Source organism: Hordeum vulgare, chromosome 4H, assembly GCF_904849725.1.
Source record: "Hordeum vulgare subsp. vulgare chromosome 4H, MorexV3_pseudomolecules_assembly, whole genome shotgun sequence".
Taxonomy (NCBI): domain Eukaryota; kingdom Viridiplantae; phylum Streptophyta; class Magnoliopsida; order Poales; family Poaceae; genus Hordeum; species Hordeum vulgare.
In genome coordinates this window covers 383,282,837-383,305,034 of record NC_058521.1, presented here as the reverse complement: position 1 = coordinate 383,305,034, position 22,198 = coordinate 383,282,837, and the positions used below count along the sequence as shown (strand labels likewise).

The following is a 22,198-nucleotide window of genomic DNA, read 5'->3' as shown; positions in this document are numbered from 1 at the left end:
TCACATGACGTTAACTCGTCATGTCTTTCACCCAAAAGACGATAAACAACTATGCTTGGGTAAACAAATCATAGTTGGGCAATTGAAAGAACTATGATCGCACCACAATGCTAATTATGCTACTTGATAGTTAGAGGTTCAATAGTAATGGGCAGTACGCCAAGAAAAGTAGACCGTTTATTCATCAGCATCTACTTACTTATCATCCACCTTGAGATATCTATCGAGAACATCACTCTGGTATTAAGTTGCGAGCCCACCAAAAGTGTAAACTCAGAGCAAGGGACAACTGCATTAACGAACTATGCGTAAGGTAAACAATCCTTGCAACCATGGTCACAAGCACCATTGTTTTCTCCCTGGTGGCAACAAGCACATCCCCTATCTCATGTTTGTGTCACTCAAGCTAGACATCGAGGGGCATGAACCCACAATCATGCATAACGCTCCCTCTTGGAGTTACAATCTACTAGTTGGCCAAAGTAATAAATAGGAACGCAGAACATGCATGAATCACTAAGGCACATAATATAAAAGGATAATCAAATATATAACTCATAACAATCTTAACATAATCTCATAATACATCGGATCCCAGCGAACCGATCATAGCAATAGCAAGAGAATTACATAGATGCCTTGATCATGTAGGGAAGCTCACAAGGACTAACCATTTAAGCACAAGATTGGAGAGAAGACATCACATAGCTACTGGTCATGGACTCATGGTCCAAGGAGGACTACTCACAGCACGTAGGTCAATCCTACCTCCGGACGGGTGCCGGGAAGAGGTCTCGTGACGCGCCCGATCTCGGAAGCGTTCTGGTGGCGGAACGATGGAGAAATTCGTGATTCCAGAAAGTCTGTAAGGGTTTTCTCTCGGGACTCTAAATATAGGCCAAAGGAGGGCACCGGAGGAGGTGGGACCAACCCAGGCGACCTCCTGGCGCGGCCTAGGGCCTGGTCGCGCCAGCAGGCTTCCTGGGAGGCCCCTGGCCTCCCTCTAGCCCATCTTCGGTGATCCAGAAGCTTTTGTTTCGCTGATTTCTTATATATTTTTTGAGGAATTTTTTGGGCTTCGGAAAATTGGGTAAAGGCCTCTACAAAATAGACATCAACAGATAGAAACTGGCACTGGGTGCACTCAGTTAGTAGGTTAGTCCAAATATGTGCAAAATGATATAAAAGTGTAGCAAAACATATAACAATGTCACCCAAAAGATCATGGAACATGCAGAAATTATAGATACGTTTGGGACGTACCATTAGGCTCCTGAGTCATGATGCTTAGGAGTTCCCCTCGACGCGCGAGCTACCCTCATGAGGAGAATGCGGCGAAGATTTTGATACATGGAAAACCTTCGGCACTCCGCGTCAGCACGGCCCGCACCGTGCGAACCTCCCCGCGATTGAACCGACCAGAAACCAAGGATGGCCCAAAGGGGGGAGGGGCTACGAGCGCAGTTAGGCCCCTAAGTTGCGATGCTCAGTGGTCCCCCTTGACGTTCGAGCGACTCCGATGCTCCTCCTAATAAACCGATAATTTAAGACTCTCGAACTCCTTCAGCACTCTGCATCTGCAGAGCTTGCCCAGCGCGTACCTCCCTGCGGTAGAACCGACCGGAAAGGACGACTCAAAATGGAAATGGGCTACGGGCACAGTTCAGGCTCCTGAGTCAGGATGCTCGGGAGTCCCCCTTGACGTACGAGTGTCTCCAGTGTTCTTCCAAGGGGGTCCGAAGTGATTTGCCGAGCACACTAGCCTTCGCATTGGAAGGGCCGCCCTGTGCGTACCTTCCCTCGATTGAACCGACCAGAAACCGAGGACGGCCCAAGGGGGAAGGGGCTACGGGCTCAGGGGTCCCCCTTGACGTGCGAGCGTCTCCGTACCTTCAGCTGTTTGCCCCACACACACTGGGCGTGGGTGAAGTCGCGGGTGGACTGCGCTGATCTCCTTGCCGGTGGAGGAAGTAGCCATTGATGGGCTGTGTTGGTGCCAGCTCTGGGCACAGTCACTGGCGGACTGCATTGGTGCCAGCTCAGGGGCGTAGTCATGTGTGGACTGCATTTGTGCCAGATGAGGGCGTAGTCATTGGCGGACTATGTTGATTACCCCTATCTGTACCCAACGCGGAGCATAGGTCTTCCACTAGGCGTGGGATGGACCCCTCCGAGTCGTCGGGGGGGCCAGGGCGTATACAGCCTCGGCTCGTTATTACATGAGAGTGTCACGGTGGGGGTGTATATGGGAGGTCGCAAGGACGCTTCGGCCTCGTGAGTGTCCCTACCCCCAAGTCATTGGTGGACTGAGCTTCTCCCCCACCGCGGAGCATAGGGCTTCCACTAGGCGTGGGATGGACCCCTCTGCGTCCTTGGGGGGCCCTGGGCGTATACAACCTCGTCTCGTTATTACGTGAGAGTGTCACGGTGGGGGTGTATATGGGAGGTCGCGAGCACATTGTTGGCTCGCAAGTGTCCCTACCCTCGAGTCATTAGTGGACTGACTTGATTTTGTTTGGGTCATTGGAAAACCCTGTTGACTTATTATTCTTTGGGAGTGAGGCTGCGTATCTTCATGGATAAACTTCGACCGGAGCCCTCAAGCAGGGGGGCGACCGCCCGACAATATAAGCAAGGCAGAACGTTAGGACTCTGAACGGGTGAAATTGAACAACCAAACGATACATAAACGAAAGTAGCAGCCGGAGGAGTGTCCTGAGCTTGGGGAGGCCGCATGGCCCCGGGGGTGCTCTCAGATGGGGTGAACCAAAAAGTTACCTGCCAGCAGCCAACAAAAAGTCACGTGGCGGCCGTGCCGCTGAAGTATTGAAGGCGCTGTCGTCGCTTGATCTCCTGTCTCCACGGTCGCGATCCTCACGGGTCAGCCGCCTCAAGAGGCTCGGGGCCTTTGCTTGGCCCGAGCATCTCCTCCTCTTCCTCGCGGCGCCTCAGCAGGCGGGGTACGAGCATGGCCCGCTGGAGCCTTTGGTAGGTGCCAGCCGTGTTCCCCAGCCCGAAGGGCATGAAGGCATTGGCGCCCGGGTACTCCCACCAGTAGCCAGCAAGTGTAGGCTAGAAGGGGTCGTATGTCGCGGCTATGTTGGTAGCGGGCACGCTGATGCAGATGCAGGCTGGTCAACCTTGCTGATGACAGCGACTGCGATTGGTGGTGCATGGCAGTCACTGCGTCACATGGCCTGGGCTTCTCGAAGTTCTCGGATTGCTCTGATAACAGACTCGCGAGAGTTGGGCGGACGTGCTTTGGAGCGCACCCTCGGGATGTGTTCGAACTCTGCCCCCGCCTCACTGATCAGACTAGGGGCTCCCCGGTGGGAACCCCTAGCTCTGACCCAAGGGGGCGTCGAGCGCGTATCCCTATGAGAGGGGGGGCAGGGCCTCGTCCCCGGGCACGGAGGCCGAAGCCCTGAGGCACTCCGTGGGTAGGAGCTTCTCCTAGCCCTAAGGTATTATTTTGAATGATTTCCAAAACTTTAGAAGGGATGGATCACCCTTGATATTTTATTTTAATAAAAAAGGGAATTTCTCTAATCAGTTCGAACCCCTGCCATTTTGCAAAGGAACTCCTCTATTCCTTTGGAGTCTTGACCCCAAACTCTTGCAGTTTGTAGCCCTTAGTGTCTTCTCTCATTTCCACCAAAAGCATTGAGTTGCCAAGTTTAAAAATTTCAAAAAAAAATTGACTCATGTTTGACCACATAAACTTATTTTTTCCGCAAACCTGTCCTAAACTTCTCCAAAAATTCTAAAAAACTCTGCAATGCCTTGTCTCCCAATGAGAGTGCTCCCAAGAATTTTTAGCTCAAAATTCATCCAGCAGCTATCTTTTTCAAATCATTGAGCACCTCACCTACACTCTGAATTATGCATGTCTGAATTTAATTCTTCAGACCAACTTCAGTCAGAGCCTCAGCTCTCTCCCCCTCATCAATCTCACTAGTATCGTTGCTTGAGCCGTCGATCCTGTGCTTGAAGCTTATCCTTGTGCCGCGCATCGCCTTGGACACTTCTTCTCGTCGGTGGCTAGCTAACACAGCTGAATAAGCTCTGGTAGCGGCTCAGCAACAACCGCACCGTCTCTCTACTTCAACCCCGTGCCGCCCGGCACCGTCCATCGCCTCTGCAGCCTCCATTTGTCGCCCATCGCCCGTGCACGCCGCGAAAGCCGTTGTCATGCACCGAGCTGCTCAGAGCACCGTTTGTGCCGCCGCAGAGCTCAGCATTGGCCGCGTCGTCGCCGCGTTTTCTCCATTGATGAAAAGCTCCCCTGTGGTCAAAAATGAGACCCTCGTGGTGGTTAGGTTCGAACCACGCCACCTAATCACCTGCCCGAGCCCCTGCTTCACCGAAATTGCTCGCCGAAGTTAATGTCGTAGCTCCTCCCACGGAGCCTATAAGTAGAGCCCCTCCCAGAGCTTCGGAATCCATCTCGCACCTCTCCACACCCCACCTTCATTCCTCAGCACCAACCGATCCAAGAGGAGGTCCTCAAGGGACCTTCTTCCCCAGCTCCGGCCGCCCCGATCCGCTTCGGGATCCGGCCATTCCCGAGTCATGTAAGCATCAGTAGGACCTCCAAAGACTTCCATTCACGTCCAGGAGCTCCTCACCTGCTTACCCATTGTTCAATTTGATCGCAGGGGCTCTCTGTCATCGATCTCCGCATCTCACCAGAGCTGCCGTCGGCCGGAGACTTGCTACCGTCGACGTGGAGATTCCCCCTCAGCCAAATCCTCCTCCATCAGACGGGCGGGTCAACGGTGACTGCAGTCGCCCACTCAACCAACTCTCTCCTCCCTCCCATCGTCACTAATGATCACCGTGTGCTTCTGGCACCGGTGAGGCTTTCGAACCTGACAGGTGGACCCCCTTGTCAGTGTCTCCCCCTCCTCCGAAACGTTTTCGCAGGAAGCGTATTCGGTTAGAAGTTGTTTTCCTTGCGGGGCGCTTTGACTTATCTCGAGCTAGCCACTGTTTCTATTAATTCTTATTACAAATTAGTCCCTGAAACTGTTTTAGCTATAACTTTTGATCCACAACTTATTTTCCAGTGATACTTTTTGCGAAATGATCCTTATAATGCCTAGTTTATTTTAAGATTTGTCTAAAAATATTTTGGGACAAGTAGCTAGGTAGTACCACTTACGCCATTGTTTGCTTTATATCGTAGATTCTAACATCGAGAACACCGACATTAACTGCATCGAGCTTGATCCCAACTACATGGAACAACGCAAGCATGTTCGAACTCTTGATGTGATGTTTCCTAACCGAACTCATATTTAATATTCATCACCTTGCATATTTCATACATGCTACTTATATTTCAACAATGGTAAAATGTGGTAATGGCAAGTGGTAGTTATGAAAGGTTATGGAATAGCCTAGTCACGCGGAGCGTGATAGGTTATGGCCTGGTCAATAAATGTGTCCGATGGTGCAGGTAAAAACTTGGTTAAACTCCAGTATCGACCTAGATGGACTCTTGTCCGTGTCCCCGGTCAAGGACGTTGTTTGACGACTCAAGTCTCGGTCCTAGAGTCGGTCTTTGGAGTATAAGTGATAGTAATAATAATGGTTGTGGAAAATCGTATTGAACTGTGGAACATGATAAAATATTTTAGCGGTTCAAGATTTATCCTGAAGGTTGGTTGTACCACCCGGATACTTCTTGTTATTTATTATGCCCTCTCTGTGGTGTCGGTGAGACGCCCCACTGTGGCTTATTATTTATTATGCCCTTTCTTTGGTGTCGCTGAGATGCCCGACTACGGCTTATTATTTATTTATTATGCCATTTCTATGGTGTCGCTGAGACGCCTGATTGTGGCTTGTTATTTATTATGCCCTTTCCGTGGTGTCCCTGAGACTCCCGACTGTGGCTTGTTATTTATTTATTATGCCCTTTCTGTGGTGTCGCTGAGACGCCCGACTGTGCCCGGTTATTTAATTTTTCGCCCTTACCGTGGTGTCGCAAAGACACCCGTTTGTGGCTTGTTATTTATTTCATTTATGCTATGGCCTCTATGTGGTGTCGCTCACATGCCCGACTGTGGTTTTACTAACCCTGTTAACCTTTTGAGGCGTCGCTCCAGACACCCGATCGGTGTAGTTTTCTTTTCTGTTAAGGATATCTCGGGAGGACTACCGCCTGATTTATCCACTAACATAATTTATCTACATCACTTATATTTTGAATATAACCTGATTCTAATCATGGATATTAAGATCAACTGCATGGATCTCATCTTTTGTGCAAACTGTTTGCGAGTACTTTTCGAAGTACTCACTGGCTTGTTGATGTGCCCAGATATGGATGAAGGAGACCTCATGGATGAAGAGTTCGATAGCAAGTCCAATGTCTAGAGGAGTCCCAGTCATTCTTGCGATCCTGGAGTCCACCGATGTTTTATTTCATCGCTTCCGCCACCTTGAATAAAGCGTCGAGCTTCACTGTGATGCTTGATGGATAGTAGTACTTGTCATTTCACATTACTCTGATGTGACATGCCCCTTTTATTTTTAAGAGCAGTAGAGTCACCCTAAGACCACTTTAACATTCCATTTTCCTAAGACTTGCATATGTTGTAATAATTGTGGATCAACCCTTGCTCTACTTGTATAATATTAAGTACTACTGATTTTCTGTATCAAGATGAGTTTGTCGGTGAGAAATATTTTTGTTCACCGGGGACACACATTGCTGATTTCCCATTAATTCTTTTATTTGGAAACTGGTCATGACAGACGGGCCCGAGCGTGACATTTGCCCTACTGACAGGCGGCGGTGACTTCTCTGCACTAGAAGGGAAACCTTTGGAAGATGCCTTTGTAACCCCTGTACGCTCCCGCCTCCTTTGCACTAAAGGGGAAACTGCCCCGTCCTGCCACCTGCTGCTCGCCTGTCCTTTCCTGGCATCACCCTTGACTCTCGAGGCCCGGCCTTGCCTCGGAATATCCACCACTCCGGAGGGGTCCTGGGAGGACCCCTGCTGGTCTTGACGCTGCTCCCCCTCATGAGGCTTGGCCCCTCACGAGGGCCTTACCCTGAATGGTGTCGGGCCCGTCGGTTTGTTTTGGTGAGGGGGGTCCGCCCTGGGACACACACACGCAGGTCTGGGTACCCCCATTCCCAGAACTCCGGCAACTTCCTCCCAAAAGTATTCATCTTATTTTTTCTAGTTCAAAACCATTCATATAGCAAAAGGACACTAGAGCCGCCTGTGGGACCCACGAGGCATCAGGGCACGCCGACGGGGGTGGTCGCGCCTTGTTGCCTTGTGGGCAGGTAGTGGACCCTTTGTGGTAGTTCTTCGATCAAATAGTTCTTATGTACTACGTAAAAATACTCCGTGAAGTTTCAGTTCATTTGGAGTCCAGGAAATTTCCAGGCTTTTCATATTCTTTCATGTCGAGATTTCGAGTTTGCAGTGATATCCCTCTTTGTATAAACCTTGTGCAATAAGAGAAAAAAGGTATATATATTACAACATAAAGTAAAATAATGCTTGAAAGCGTAATAAATATCAAAAGGAAATTACGGTGCAAAATGGATGTATCAACTCTCCCAAGCTGAGGCCTTGCTTGTCCTTAAGAAAAAGCCGAACTCAATAATAATGGCCACATGATTAGAGAGAGATGTGTCGATAAGAACAAATTACGGACATAATAGCATCATGATCATTATCATAGCCACGATACATTATCATAAAACTTCTCATGAACAAGTGATAATCTATTCACATGCTAAAGTATAAACCACAAACTTTATTTAAAACTAACAAGCTATGTTCTTAGTCACTGAAACAATTGCAATTTATCATATTTAAAAAAGAGTTTATGTGACAGCTTTGTTTAGCAAGTTCACATAATCAAGTATCATTTAGTCATGTATGATTGGTGACACTCACATCATGTTTGTGAATAGAAAGCATCAATCAGATACATAGGAAGATAGGGGTTTATAATTTTTAACCGCCCAACTAATTATATCGAGGATAATGTCAACAATAATGACTCATGATCACCTATACCCAACTAGATACATATACAAGGATCTATCCCCACCACATGATGCTTGGCAGGTAGAGAGTAGATGAGGAAGTAACGGGGATGAACATTCATGACTCTTTCATAGAAGTAAATACATGAAAGTAAAAGATAGGCCCTTCACAGAGGGAAGCAAAGGTTGTTAGAAAGAACAATTTGATGGAAGTCCTAATGAGGATACTGCTTCACATATTAATACCTTTGCTAAATTATGTGATATGCAAAATAAAAATGATATGGATAATGATGTGGATAAGTTGAAATTATTTCCCATATCACTAAGATATAAAGCTAAAGCATTATTTTCATCATTACCTCGCACTATTTTTGGAACAAGGGATAAGTGTAAGCATGATTTTATTGCTACGTATATTCCTGCTATTAAGATCATTTCTGTTAGAAATCAAATTTTAAATTTTAAACAACAAGAGCAAGAACATGTTGCAAAAGCATGGGAGATAATGAAATAGGTGATTAAAAAATATTTTCCACTCATGGCTTAAGTGTATGGACGATAATGCAAAATTTATATGCAGTACTAAACATTGTTTCTAGAAATCTTCTATATTCTGGTCCAGGTGGTACATTCATGGAAGTTACATTGGAAGAATCTACAAAACTTCTGGACAATATCATGAAAAATTATTCTCAATGGCATACCGAGTGAGCTCTCATACGTCTCCAATGTATCTATAATTTTTGATTGTTCCATGCTATTATATTATCTGTTTTGATGTTTTATATGCATTTATATGTTGTTGTATATTATTTCTGGACTAACCTATTAATCTAGAGCCTAGTGCCAATTTTTTTTCCACGTTTTTGAGTATTGCAGACAAGGAATATGAAACGAAGTCCAAACGGAATAAAATACCTGGAATGATTTTTTTGGACCAGAACAAATGCAGCAGACATGGAGTAGGGGCAGGGCATCTCCCGGGAGGCCACAAGCGTGCAGGGCGCGCCCTAGGGGGTGGTCGAGCCCCCTCGCTTGTGGGTCCCCTTCAGGTCTCCTAACTCTACTCTTTGCCCTATAAATTCCCAAATATACCCATATTGCCAAAAAGAGCCACAAAAATACTTATACACCGCCGAGAGCCTCTATTCCCGTGAGATCCAATTTGGGAGCCTTTTTCTGTAATCTGCCAGAGAGGGAATTGATCACTGAGGGCATCTACATCAACTCCATTGCCCCCCGATGATGCATGAGTAGTTCACCACAGACCTACGGGTCCATAGATAGTAGCTAGATGGCTTCTTCTCTCTCTTTGATCTTCAATACCAAGTTCTTCATGATCTTCATGGAGATCTATCTGATGTAATACTCTTTTGTGATGCGTTTGTCGAGATCCGATGAATTGTGAGTGTATGTTCAGATTATCCATGAATTTTATTTGAGCCTCTTGTGAATTCTTATATGCATGATTTCATATCTTTGCAAGTCTCATCGAATTATTGGTTTGGTTTGGCCAACTAGATTGGTAATTCTTCCACACTTGTCATACACTTTCCAAGTCTCTTTATGTCATACACTTATAGCTCTAGGTCATTTGTTGCATGGCACTCCCTACTCACTCACATTAATATCTACTGATGGGCTTCTCCATAGCCCATTGATATACCAAGTTGATGTGAGACTATCTTCTCCTTTTTTTGCAACCTCCACCACACTCTATTCCACCTGTAGTGTTATATCCATGGCTCACGCTCATGTATTGCGTGAGAGTTGAAAAGGTTTGAAAACATAAAAAGTGTGAAACAATTGCTTGATTTTCATCGGGGCTGTGCATGATTTAGATACTTTGTGTGGTGAAGATGGAGCATAGCCAGACCATACGATTTTGTAGGGATAACTTTCTAAGACCATGGTATTTCGAAAGGAAGCAATTACCTTATTAGTATGCTTGAAGTATTATTGTTTTCATGTCAATATTAGACTTTTGCTTTGCATATTATGGATGTGAATATTCATGGCACATTAGAGAATATTACATGGATAAATATGTTAGGCAGGATTCCACATCAAAAAATCTGATTTTATCATTTACCTACTCGAGGATGAGCAGGAATTAAGCTTGGGGATGCTTGATACGTCTCCAATGTATCTATAATTTTTGATTGTTCCATGTTATTATATTATCTGTTTTGGATGTTTTATATGTTGTTTTACGTTATTTTTGAGACTAACCTATTCATCTAGATCCTAGTGCCAGTTTCTGTTTTTCTACGATTTTGAGTATTGCAGATAAGGAATATTAAACGGAGTCCAAATGGAATAAAATCTCTGGAATGATTTTTCTTGGATCGGAGGAAATGCAGCAGACTTGAAGTAGGGGCAGGGCATGTAGGGCGTGCCCTAGGGGGGTGGCCGCGCCCCCTGGCTTGTATGTCCCCTGCAGGTCTCCTAACCCTATTATTTGGCCTATCAATTCCCAAATATTCCCGTATATCCAAAAAGAGACATGAAAATACTTTTACGCCGCCGAAGCCTATGATCCCGTGAGATCCAATCTGGGAGCCTTTTTCCGGTAATCTGCCGGAGAGGGAATTAATCATGGAGGGAATCTACATCAACTCCATTGCCCCTCTGATGATGCGTGAGTAGTTCACCACACACCTATGGGTCCATAGCTAGTAGCTAAATGGCTTCTTATCTCTCTTCGATCTTCAATACCATGTTTTTCATGATCTTCATGGAGATCCATCTGATGTAATACTCTTTTGCGGTGTGTTTGTCGAGATCCGATTAATTGTGAGTATATGTTCAGATTATCCATCAATATTATTTGAGTCGTTTCTGAATTCTTATATGCATGATTTCATATCTTTACAAGTCTCTTCGAATTATTGGAGTGTCCTCACCCAGTGACATTGTAGGGGTAGAGAGGCACGTATTGTATTGTTGCCGTTAAGGATAAAAATACGGGGTTTTCATCATATTGCTTGAGTTTATCCCTCTACATCATGTCATCTTACTTAATGTGTTACTCTGTTCTTCATGAACTTAATACTCTAGACGCTGGTAGGAGTCGGTCGATGTGTGGAGAAATAGTAGTAGATGCAGAATCGTTTCGGTCTACTTGACACGAACATGATGCCTATATGCATAATCATTGCCTTGGATATCTTCATAATTTTTCTCTTCTCTATGAATTGCTCGATACTAATTTGTTCACCCACCGTATTATTTTCCTTTACGAGAGAAGCCTCTAGTGAAACCTATGGCCCCCGGTTCTGTTTTCCATATTATATTTTCAGATCTATAAACCAAAAATACTTTGCTGCAATTTATTTACTTTTGTTTCCAGAATCTTTTATATGTATCTCTATCAGGTCTCATCCTTGCAAATAACTCTGAAGGGATTGACAACCCCTTTATAGCGTTGGGTGCAAGTGTTTGATGGTTTGTGTAGGTACTACGATTGGGGCCTTTCTTGTTCCTCCTACTGGATTGATACCTTGGTTCTTAGCAAACTGAGGGAAATACTTATCTACTTCGCTGCATCACCCTTTCCTCTTCAAGGGAAACCAACGCAAGGTCAAGAGGGAGCAAGAAGGATTTTTTGTGCCATTGCCGGGGAGGATACATAGCAAGCTCAAGCTTACCATGTACCCATCACAAACTCATCTCTTTTTGTCCACTTGTGTTACCATGTGCCTTCTGTTTGCTTGCATCTTTGCTTGCTAAAAATCTATTGATATGGATCCTCATCCACTTGCTAATATTTTCAAGAGATCCAATTATTATAAACCAAAAATACCAAAAAATACTTTGCTGCAATTTATTTACTTTTGTTTCCACAATCTTTTATATCTATCTCTATCAGATCTCATCCTTTCATATAACTGTGAAGGGATTGACAACCCCTTTATAGTGTTGGGCGCAAGTGTTTGTTTGTTTGTGTAGGTACTACAATTTGGCCCTTGCTTGTTCCTCCTACTGGATTGATACCTTGGTTCTCAACAAACTGAGGGAAATACTTAACTACTTTGCTGCATCACCCTTTCCTCTACAAGGGAAAACCAACGTATGCTCAAGAGGTAGCAAGCTCCAACTCGTAAGAAGGTAAATTTTGTCAAAGAAATCGCTACTTTGAGTGATAAAATGGATGCTCTTATGAATATGGTTTCTACTAAAAATACTCATGTTGATCCCAATGATGTTCCACTACCTACTTTGCTTGAACAAAATTTGTCTCTCAAAATAATTTGAACAACAATGCTTATAAAGGAAACTTCAATCCTAGAAAGTATCCATCTAATTCCTCTAATAATTATGGTAATTCATGTAGAAATTATTGTAATAATAATAATAATAGGATACCATATACTCGTGAGATCACCATTAAGGAATTTGCTAGTTGTCAAAATATTTCCAGCACTATGGTAGAGGAAAACAACATAATGTTGACGATATTGCTAGGACCATGGATAGGATTGCTCTTGATGTGGGCTCTCTTAAAAGTAAAAAAATTACACATAAACATGATATTAATGAGTCAATAAATTCTAGTCATATACCTATTAATGAAAGTAAGGATATGGCCGCTAGGTTGAGAGCTAAGCAAGAATTCCTAGAAAAGGCTCTTTCACCCGTTTTTTTACTGTAATCATGATGAAGATGTGAAAATGAGGGTTGTTTATCCTATCGAATATTTATTTACTAACCCGACAATTGATGAAAAGAGACTCGAGATGGGTTAAATTTATCTAGAAGGTGTCTCGCTTGTTCGCAGGGTGATGATCCTAATGATATAAATGAAAAAAGTGGGTTTGAAGAGGTTAAAACTTTAGCTAATGATGTGCCCACCATTTGGGATTACAAGGACTTAAGTTCTGAAAGTTATTCTTTAGTTTGATCTATTTCCTTGTTGCAATCCATAGTTAGCTCACGTGATGCTTATGAACAAAAAAAATCTTTTACTTAACATATTGTAAAAGCTATGGTAAAAGCTCGTGAGGAGAAACTTGAACTAGAGGTTTCAATACCTAGAAAATTGCATGATGAATGGGAACCTACTATTAAAATTAAGGTTAAACATTGGGAATGTAATGCTTTGTGTGACCTTGGTGCTAGTATTTCTACTATACCTAAATCTCCATGTGATGTGCTCGGTCTCACCGATATACATGAATGTTCCCTTAACTTGCATCTTGTTGATTCCACTATTAAGAAACCTTTGGGTAGAATAAATGATGTTATTATACTTGTTAATATAAATTATGTGCATATATATTTCATTGTGCTTGATATTGAATGCAATCCGTCTTGTTCATAATACTTGGTAGGCCCTTCTTACGAACCATAGGTGATATTATTGATATGAAGAAAGGAACCATAAGATTCCAATTCCCATTAAAGAAAGGGATCGAACACATCCCTAGAAAATGAATTAAACCACATTATGAATAAATCATGAGGGATACCTATGGGATAAACATTAAGGATGACAACACTTGATGTTATGCATTATGCCTAGCCAGGGTCATAAAACAATAGCGCTTGTTAGGAGGCAACCCAATAGTTATCTTAATTTTTTTGGTTTTATTTTATGACGTGGTGTGTTGACATGATTATCTCTACTGTAATGATTGTGTTTTTATGTTTAGTTAGTTTTTGTGCCAAGTGAATTCATTGGGATGATTTATAGATAGTAGAATTGATCTTGTGCAAAAACAAGAACTTTTACGTTGAGTGCTGAATTTTTCTATGATTTTAATAGGAAGTATTTTTAATCTGAATTATTTACACAATATTTGTATACAAATTTTTGTGACTTACCTAATTGTTAAGAATTTTTGGAGTTACAGGAGTATGGTTTTAGTGCTGATCACTACAAAATGTTCTGTTTTAGACATATTAGGTTTTTGCTTGCATAGTTTGCTTGTTTTAATGATGCTATGGATTATATCGGGGGGTATAAGTCATGGAGAATTTAGAATACACTACCTTATGCAATAATGAAATATGAATCAATTTATAAAATACCTAACATTTATGATGTGGCTATTATACTAATGGATCTCATGAGGTTTGTGTTGAGTTTTATGTGCTAAAGTTTTCAAGTTTTGGGTGAGACAATGATGGATGAAGACATAAGGAGCGGAAAAACCCTAAGATCGTGGATGTCCGAGGAACCCCAAGGTAATATTCAAGGAATTACCAAGCGTCTAATCTTGGGGATGCCCTGGAAGGCAACCCCTCTTTCGTCTCCATTCTATCGGTATTTCACTTGGAGCTATATTTTTATTCATCGCATGATAAGTGCTGTTCTTGGAGTGTCATGTATCATAGTTTACTTTCATTTTAGTTTCCAAAATCATTGTTTTCCAGACACACTTATATGAGAGAGACACAGGTCCATTGTAATTTTCTAGAATACTTTATATGCTTCACTTATATCTTTTTAGCAAGGCAGCTGCTCTAGTGCGTCACTTATATATTCTAGAGCATGGCACTAAACTATTGCAGGATGCTGTTAACGCGACACTACAATGAGAGACCCTTCGACGAAACTATGTGTTATCCATCAATCACAAACGGTATAGTTCAATCTCCTTTGCCAATGACACGAACGGTGTGTGATGGCGGACCCATCAAATATGACTCACAAAAGACGTACGTGTGCGATTTGTGACATACAGTTCATCCACACGAACTGTTTGCGATTAGATAAAATAACATAAACAGTTACAGGGATCAAGATGTGTGTGATAGAGGGCACACAGTTCATTACCATAAATTGTGTGTGATGATATAGCAGAACACAAACGATACGGCATAACAAAATGTGTGTGATATACAGCAAACCTGTGAGTAATTAGAATCGTGTGCAAACACGAGAAATAATACAAACTATTGGTGCTAATGACCAATGTGTGTTGTGCGGAAACGCTTGCTGATACAAAAATTTCACCGGTTGATGAAATTATCACCGACGGGTTTCGTAGTTTAGTTTGTGTGTCGTGTGATTTCCTCGGTCTGCACAACATCTATGTTGTCCCTACAGAACAACAACATATGTATTGTTGATGAACTCCACACTCGTCGGAGGCTCTTATGGTTCAACCTCCACCCGCCCCCGCTTGTTTGCCACCTCGTCCTCCATCGGAAAAGGAGGTGATCCTCGGCAGCGACCGTAGGATAAGGTGGACCATTAATGGGGAACTTGGGAGTGAGGCAGGCTATGGGTGGATCTCAAAGGGCTCGATTCCCGGTGAGCCAGCTAAGCTGGCACGGCGGAATGTTCGCGTGCGTCCCTTTGAGCCTGCCCAGCGGACTGCTTGCATGCATCTCTTCTAATCAAACATGCATCCATAGCACCTCCTAGCCAATATAATAAGGTGGACGCATGGCGGTACATAAATGGATAGTGCAACGCAGACAATTTTTATTATTAATAATAGCGTTTGTGAACTTACCATTTCTTCCTCCTCTGTCCGGTCTTGTCACCATGCCGAGGAATCCAGTGAACGCTTCAACACTACACAGGCATTTGTTTTGGCCATGTTACCGCACACAACTACGTAGGTTCTCGCGCAAGCTACCCCATCGATTTGCCGCCACAAGAGAATGAGCATAAGAGACGACGTGTGACACACGCGGATGCACAACTAGTGCATCCTAGCCCATCCACCAAGCATGCCATCCTGACCAAGCGCAGCCTCTGCCATCAACCTCGTCAACATCGAAAATGGGAGAGACTGCAACGGACGTGCCACTTGCCGTAATTCAAGGGCCTATATTGCACACGATTGGTTGGTCAACACCCGTGTGTGACTTCACATCACCAAATATTCCCAATGCATGACCACATGGGATTAATAGCCCAAGAAAATTGGTTTCCAAAATTCGAAATGCGAAATAGAGTGCCAATCATGTGGTACCCAGTTGTCTTGCCAAATATTTACATTTTTCTATCCAAATGTAATGCATGCGTGCCACTTGTGTAACTACTAACTTACTATACTTTGATAATATTGCAAAATCTAAAAAAAACAAATAGTTTCTATGACTCTAATATGAAGAAAAAATGCCATGTCATCTTGGTGCCATGTATTTTAGATCATTTTCTATTATCGCAAATTTGAAGACCAATATTATTTAATATGCTGAAGCAAGTGTAGTACGTTAACCACGACATCTTGGCCCACGTTAGAAAATCATGCAGATTTTCATGTACTTTAGAGCTTTTTTATTTTTTATTTAGAAACCTAGATTCTCAATGCTTGTATCCAAACCGTTACTCAAGATGTTTGGAAATCCTTCAAATTTATTGCATGGGACATATATACCAAAGCAAGTAGTACAAAATATATTTTTTCCAACATTTTTTCTTCATTTTGCATGTTCATGTGGTACAGTTTTGAACTATGGCCATTAAATTTCTAGAAACTAACTTAATGTATGAAAAAGCCAATAGAACGCTGAATTTTTTTAAATTTTAGGATGTTTGTCGTAATCATGCATTGTAACGATGAAAGAAAACTAGCTTGAATGAGGTAGTGATTCACAATTCGTCATCGCACAAGGCCCCACGTTCCCTCTTGGAACAACGAGCATTGGTGTGATGCTCTGGTTTCTGAGAGGCAAGTGTCAAAGCTTATCTTGAACAAGTCATTACTTGAACCATGACATCTTGGCCCCAAGTTGGGAAATGATGCAGCTTTTCATGTAGTTCAGAGCATTTCTTTAATTTTTTGGATTTAAAACCTAGATTCTCAATGCTTGTATCCAAACCGTTACTTAAGATGTTGGAAAGTCCTTCAAATATATTGCATGTGGAATATATATGGAAGCAAATAGTGCGTAAATATGATTTTTCCAGCAGTTTTTGCTTCATCTTGCATGTTCGTGTGTTTTAGTTCTAAACTATGGTCATTAAATTTCTAGAAAGTAACTTAATGTAGAAAGTTGCCAATACAACACTGAAAATTTTCAAATTTTACGATGTCGGTCTATTCGTGCATTGTAATGATGAAAGAAAAGCTAGGCTAAATGGGGCAGCGATTGGCGGTTCATCATCACACAAGTCCCCACGTTTCCTCCGAGAACCACATTCCTTGGTGTGATGCTCCGATTTGCGAGAGGCATGTGTCAAAGCTTATCTTGGACAAGTCGTTACTTTGACCACGACATCTTGGCCACATGTCGGGAAATCATGCAGATTTTCATGTACTTCGAAGCATTTTTTAAATTTTTTTGAATTTAAAAACCTATATTCTCAATGTTCCATACCGTTACGCAAGATGTTGGGAACTCATTCAAATTTATTGCACATGGCATATTTATACGGAAGCAAGTAGTACATAAATATGATTTTTCCAGCAGTTTTTGCTTCATCTTGCATGTTCATGTGTTCCAGATTTGAATTATGGTCGTTAAATTTCTCGAAACTACCTTAAAGTATAAAAATGTCAATTGAACCCCAAAAAAATTCAAGTTTTGGGATGCTGATGTATTCGTGCATTGTACCTGAAAGCTAGACCAAATGACGCAACGCCTAGCAATTCATCAACACACAAGGCCCCATGTTCCCTCCTAGAACCATGAGCCTTGGTGTGATGCTTCAGTTTGTGAGAGGCATGTGTCAAAGCTTATCTTGGACTAGTCATTACTTTCACCATGACATGTTGGCCACATGTCAGGAAATCATGCAAATTTCATGTACTTCAGAGTATTTTCTAATTTTAGGAATTTAAAAATGTAGATTATCAGTGTTGTGTCTATACCGTTACACAATATGTTGGGAACTCATACAAATTTATTACACATGTTTATATATATACAGAAGCAAGTAGTACATAAATATGATTTTTTCAGCAGTTTTTTCTTCACCTTGCATGTTCGTCTATTTTAGTTTTGAATTATGGCAGTTAAATTTCTAGAAACTAACTTAATATATAAAATGCCAATCAACCCCGAGAATTTCCAAATTTTAGGATATCGGTTGTATTCGTGCATTGCAATCACGAAAGAAAAGCTAGGCCGAATGACACATCGCCTAGCAATTTGCCATCAAACAATGCTCAACGTTCCCTCTCGGAACCACGAACCTTCGTGTGATGCTTTGGCTTGTGAGATGCATGTGTAAAAGCTTATCTAAAACATGTCATTACTTTAACCACGCCATCTTGGCCCCATGTGTCAGGACAGGTTTTTCTGGGATTTTAATTTCCCTTCAAAATGGCCCTTGTGCATACCAGCCCCAGGAATACTGTTAGCTGGTGCACAAATCCTAGATACAAATGTCCAAGCAAATTACAAATTTGAGGTACAAGACCAAGGAGGTCTGTAGGGTGCATCAAAAAATTTCTATTGGTTGATGGCGGACGCGGTTTGGGGATCTCCAGCGTCTATGGGACTCCATTTCCCACAGGAACAGGTAACCTGGATAATTCCTATCTCATGCGGTTGCTTTTTTGGTGCCTAGGTTCCGGGGTTGTCATCAGGTTCCTCCTTTCCAAGCATGCAATCTGGCCAAGACAATAGCCAGGTACAAGCCAGTGAGTACTTTGAATGTACTCGCAAACATCATGAAAACATCCATAAATTGGCATGGGGTTAACATGCACTTGCAATAATACCACAATATTTTGTCAGACATAATATACTTTCTCAATACTAGTAATGGAAATTTAATCATACCAAGAAGTTTAATGGGCAATCAATACAAGTAAAATTAGAGGATGTGATATAAGACATGCTTCCGTCGGGCGTCTGAGCGACACCACATATAGGGCTTCAATAAAATAATAACAAGCATGTCATAGTCGGGCGTCTGAGCAACACCACATAAAGGGCTTATATTGATAATAACATCCCGCAATCGGGCGTTTAAGCGACACCACATAAAGGGTAGGTAAGAAGTAATAACAAGCATGCCACAGTCGGGCGTCTCAGTGACACCACATAAAGGGCTTATAAGAAGTAATAACAAGCATGCCACAGTCGGACGTGTGAGTGACACCACAAAAAGGGCATATATGAAATAATAAATAATGAATATCCAGGAGGTAGAACCGTCCCACGGATATTCAACAATCGTAATCATAGGGGTTAGTCTATAGTAAATATAATAGTATGATCATCCACCACGTTTCATGATTAGTCTCACGATTACTTAACTTCCTCTGAAGACCGACACTCAGACTGACACTTGACTAGTCAACCAGTGGTCGTTGACCGTTGAAACGGCTACTCGAATAGTTTTGACTCTACAGAGGGTGTACTCTTTACCCATAGCCCACGGGTTTCAATAGTCGCTCGAACTAATCTCGCGTATGGTATCTTCGAAGTAAACACTGAGAACTAGTACACACCCATTTTTCCCCGCGAAGACTGGCCTCACCGAGGCTACGATGCTAGGGAAAAAACATAAGACGGGGAGGCTCTAACCTCGACTAGCATGGGATCAAATTTATACCGCGCGCTACAAGGGGAGAGCTCTTCCCCTCTCGGTCCGAGACCGGAAACACCCATGACCGCTGACCGGATGACTGGATTTAGTCCAGTGCCGTGGATACCTTCATCCCGACGTCTCTACTTGGTATGTACCTGGTAATAGGTTTACAACCTACTGAACCATATTCCCTTTCAGGAAGACCTGTGGCAGTACGAAAGGGTTAAGGTGACATACTGACAAGACTCGATCTATGGTTGACTCAGAAGGTTTAAGTTATTCCTTGCATGATTAGCACGATCGAACTGTTTATCATCGCAGAAAAAGTCACTACCTATCATGCCCCATCATGCCTCACTAACCATCCTCGTCCCACGAGATGTCAGTTCCAAAGTCGTATATCCCTGAGACACCGACTCTCTTCGAATCTCATCTGGTAGGCATGTGTGGCGGAAAGAAGTGACTACTGTCTCATGCATCTCAATCATGCAATAAGTGTACTTTCAAACATAAAGTCATATGCATGATCATCACATGAAATATCACCACTTATTTAACATAACAATAATTTTACTTCAACAAGCACCACACACCACCAAAATGTATCAAGGTTCAGGATGCTTCCCTTCAATGTGTAGATAGGTGGGTGCACATCAAAACTTATGAAAGTTTGATCTTTCTTCAAATTCCTATTTAAGAAACATGCTCAAATTAACATTCAATACAAACAACACTCAAAAGTTGTTTGGAAAATTTTCAAATAAATACTAAAATAAACTAGATAAATTTTTAAAGAGGTGAGAAAAAGAATCAACTCTTTTGGAGTTCTATTTTAAAAGATGTGCCAGTCAAAGTCCAGTAAAACTTCTGTTTTAAAATAAATCAGAAAAGGAAAATGGTTTAGAATTTAATACGCTTGCGCTAGGGGAAAACGTACTCTGTCGAATGGGTCTCCACTTACACGGGCGGTGGCTTGGTCCTGTCACTGACAAAGAGGGCCCACGGGCAGGTTTGACTACGGTCAAGCCTGTGGTCTTCCTCCTCTGGCCAAAGGGAAGGTGGGGCTCCGTCGGTTCCTCGCTGGCGGAGGACACCTCCTAGGGTCCTAACGAGGGTGGGAACGGATACATCTCCTTAGATTGGTCCTCCACGTGGTCGCCATGACCAGAGGGGTGGACGAAATCGCCGACCGCGAGCTCAGAGGTGGTGACGGCTTCGGGTAGAAGGGAAAGTTTGGGCTATGTGGCTCCTGGTCGAGGCTGAGAGGTGGGGTGGCTCCACGGGGTCGGGGCAAGGCAGATGGTGGCACGGGAGACGGGAGAAGGGCCCTGCCTTGGTCGAATTTGACCGGGGGTTGAGGCGGCAAAAATTTGCCGGAGACGAAGAGGACGACCTCTCGGCCTCGATTGGATGCGATGGGAGCTCAAGGGGGTTTCAGACAGGCTTTCTGCGGGTCTGGGGGAGCTAGGGGTTCCTTAAATACTCGGGCGAGGTCAGTTCTACGGTAGCAATAGATAGGAATGGCGGCAACACACCCTGGCGACGGCAGAGGGCAACATCGGGCGGCAGCAGGGCTGGGCAGTACGGTACGACGCAAGGGGGGTTGGTCCAAGGGCAGGTGGCGCTCTGGGGTGGCTCGGGTGGTGTTGTATCGTCGGGGTAGCCGCTGCTGGCACCAGCGGCCAGCACGGTTGCAGAGGCTCATGCGAGCAGCGAGAGGGCTAAGCAGTGCCTCTGCTGATGTCGGCACAAACAGACCGGGTCCTCAGCTGATCCTGGGGCGAGCTGGGGCGCTGCTGCAGCTTGGGTGATGCTGCCCTGGCAGACACCAGCTGCGAACGACGGCAAACCTCCAAGGTGCACATACGGTGGCACTATAGAGCTTCAGGGGTTGGCCGCGTGGTACTGGCAGGCTGGAGGGGTCTGGCTGCAGCTCCTCGGGCGAGTAAAGGCCACACGGACAGGGCAGGTGCGATGCGGCGCTCGGATGCGCACACTATAGAAGTCGCGCTCTGGACACGTACGAGAGGTGCTTGGTGAAATGCGTAGCCTATACAGAGGGCTACACTCTTGGTGAAACTTGCCAAGCTGCCTACGGGTTTTACTAGGCCTCTAATAGATATAATGGTTTGGTCACTGGGGCAACTTTAGCAGACAAACAAAAAAGCATGTCAAAACTGGTCAAGGATGCAAGGTGTTCATTAGAATGCCATGGGCATCTAGAAAGGTTTGATGGCCACAAATTTTCCAGTCCAAGGTCTCCTTGGATGCTAAGAAGGTGGCAAGGATAGTTTTTGAAAAGCAGAAACTTGTTAGTGCAATAATTTCAGAAAAACAATTCTAGGCAGCATCTTAGGGAGGTTAAAAGAGGGGCTTAATAAATCCAAAAGGGGTTGATCTCCTAGACTTAAGGGTTTGGTAGGGTTATCTATGGACAAAAAACAATTCACAAGCTTTGGGGTAGAAAACAATAAGGTTGCAGTGCAAACTACAAAACTGGTCCAGAACATAAAATAGGATGTGCTGCTCAAAATTTTCAAAAGACCCACTTGGGGTTTTTGCATAAAACTTATTTATATGAACTCCTTGACCACTCTAAATTTTTGCAAAATGTTTGAAGAAGTATAGGTAGGGGTTGTAGTCCAAAACACCAACTTGGACCACAATAGAAAAGAAGGTAATGAGCTCAATTTTTCCAAGACACTTGGCTAGGTTTTTTGCATAAAATT

At 43.4% G+C, this 22,198-nt stretch overlaps 1 long non-coding RNA gene across 1 annotated transcript; it reads right to left on the bottom strand.

Moving 5' to 3' along the window:
• Positions 1-18,152: 18,152 nt before the first annotated feature.
• On the bottom strand, positions 18,153-21,298 carry LOC123446496. Its single transcript, XR_006631391.1, has 2 exons — positions 20,407-21,298; positions 18,153-18,543 (listed from the first exon to the last, which is right to left on the bottom strand). It is a non-coding gene; the product is annotated as an uncharacterized LOC123446496 (long non-coding RNA).
• Between the last annotated feature and the right edge of the window lie 900 nt (positions 21,299-22,198).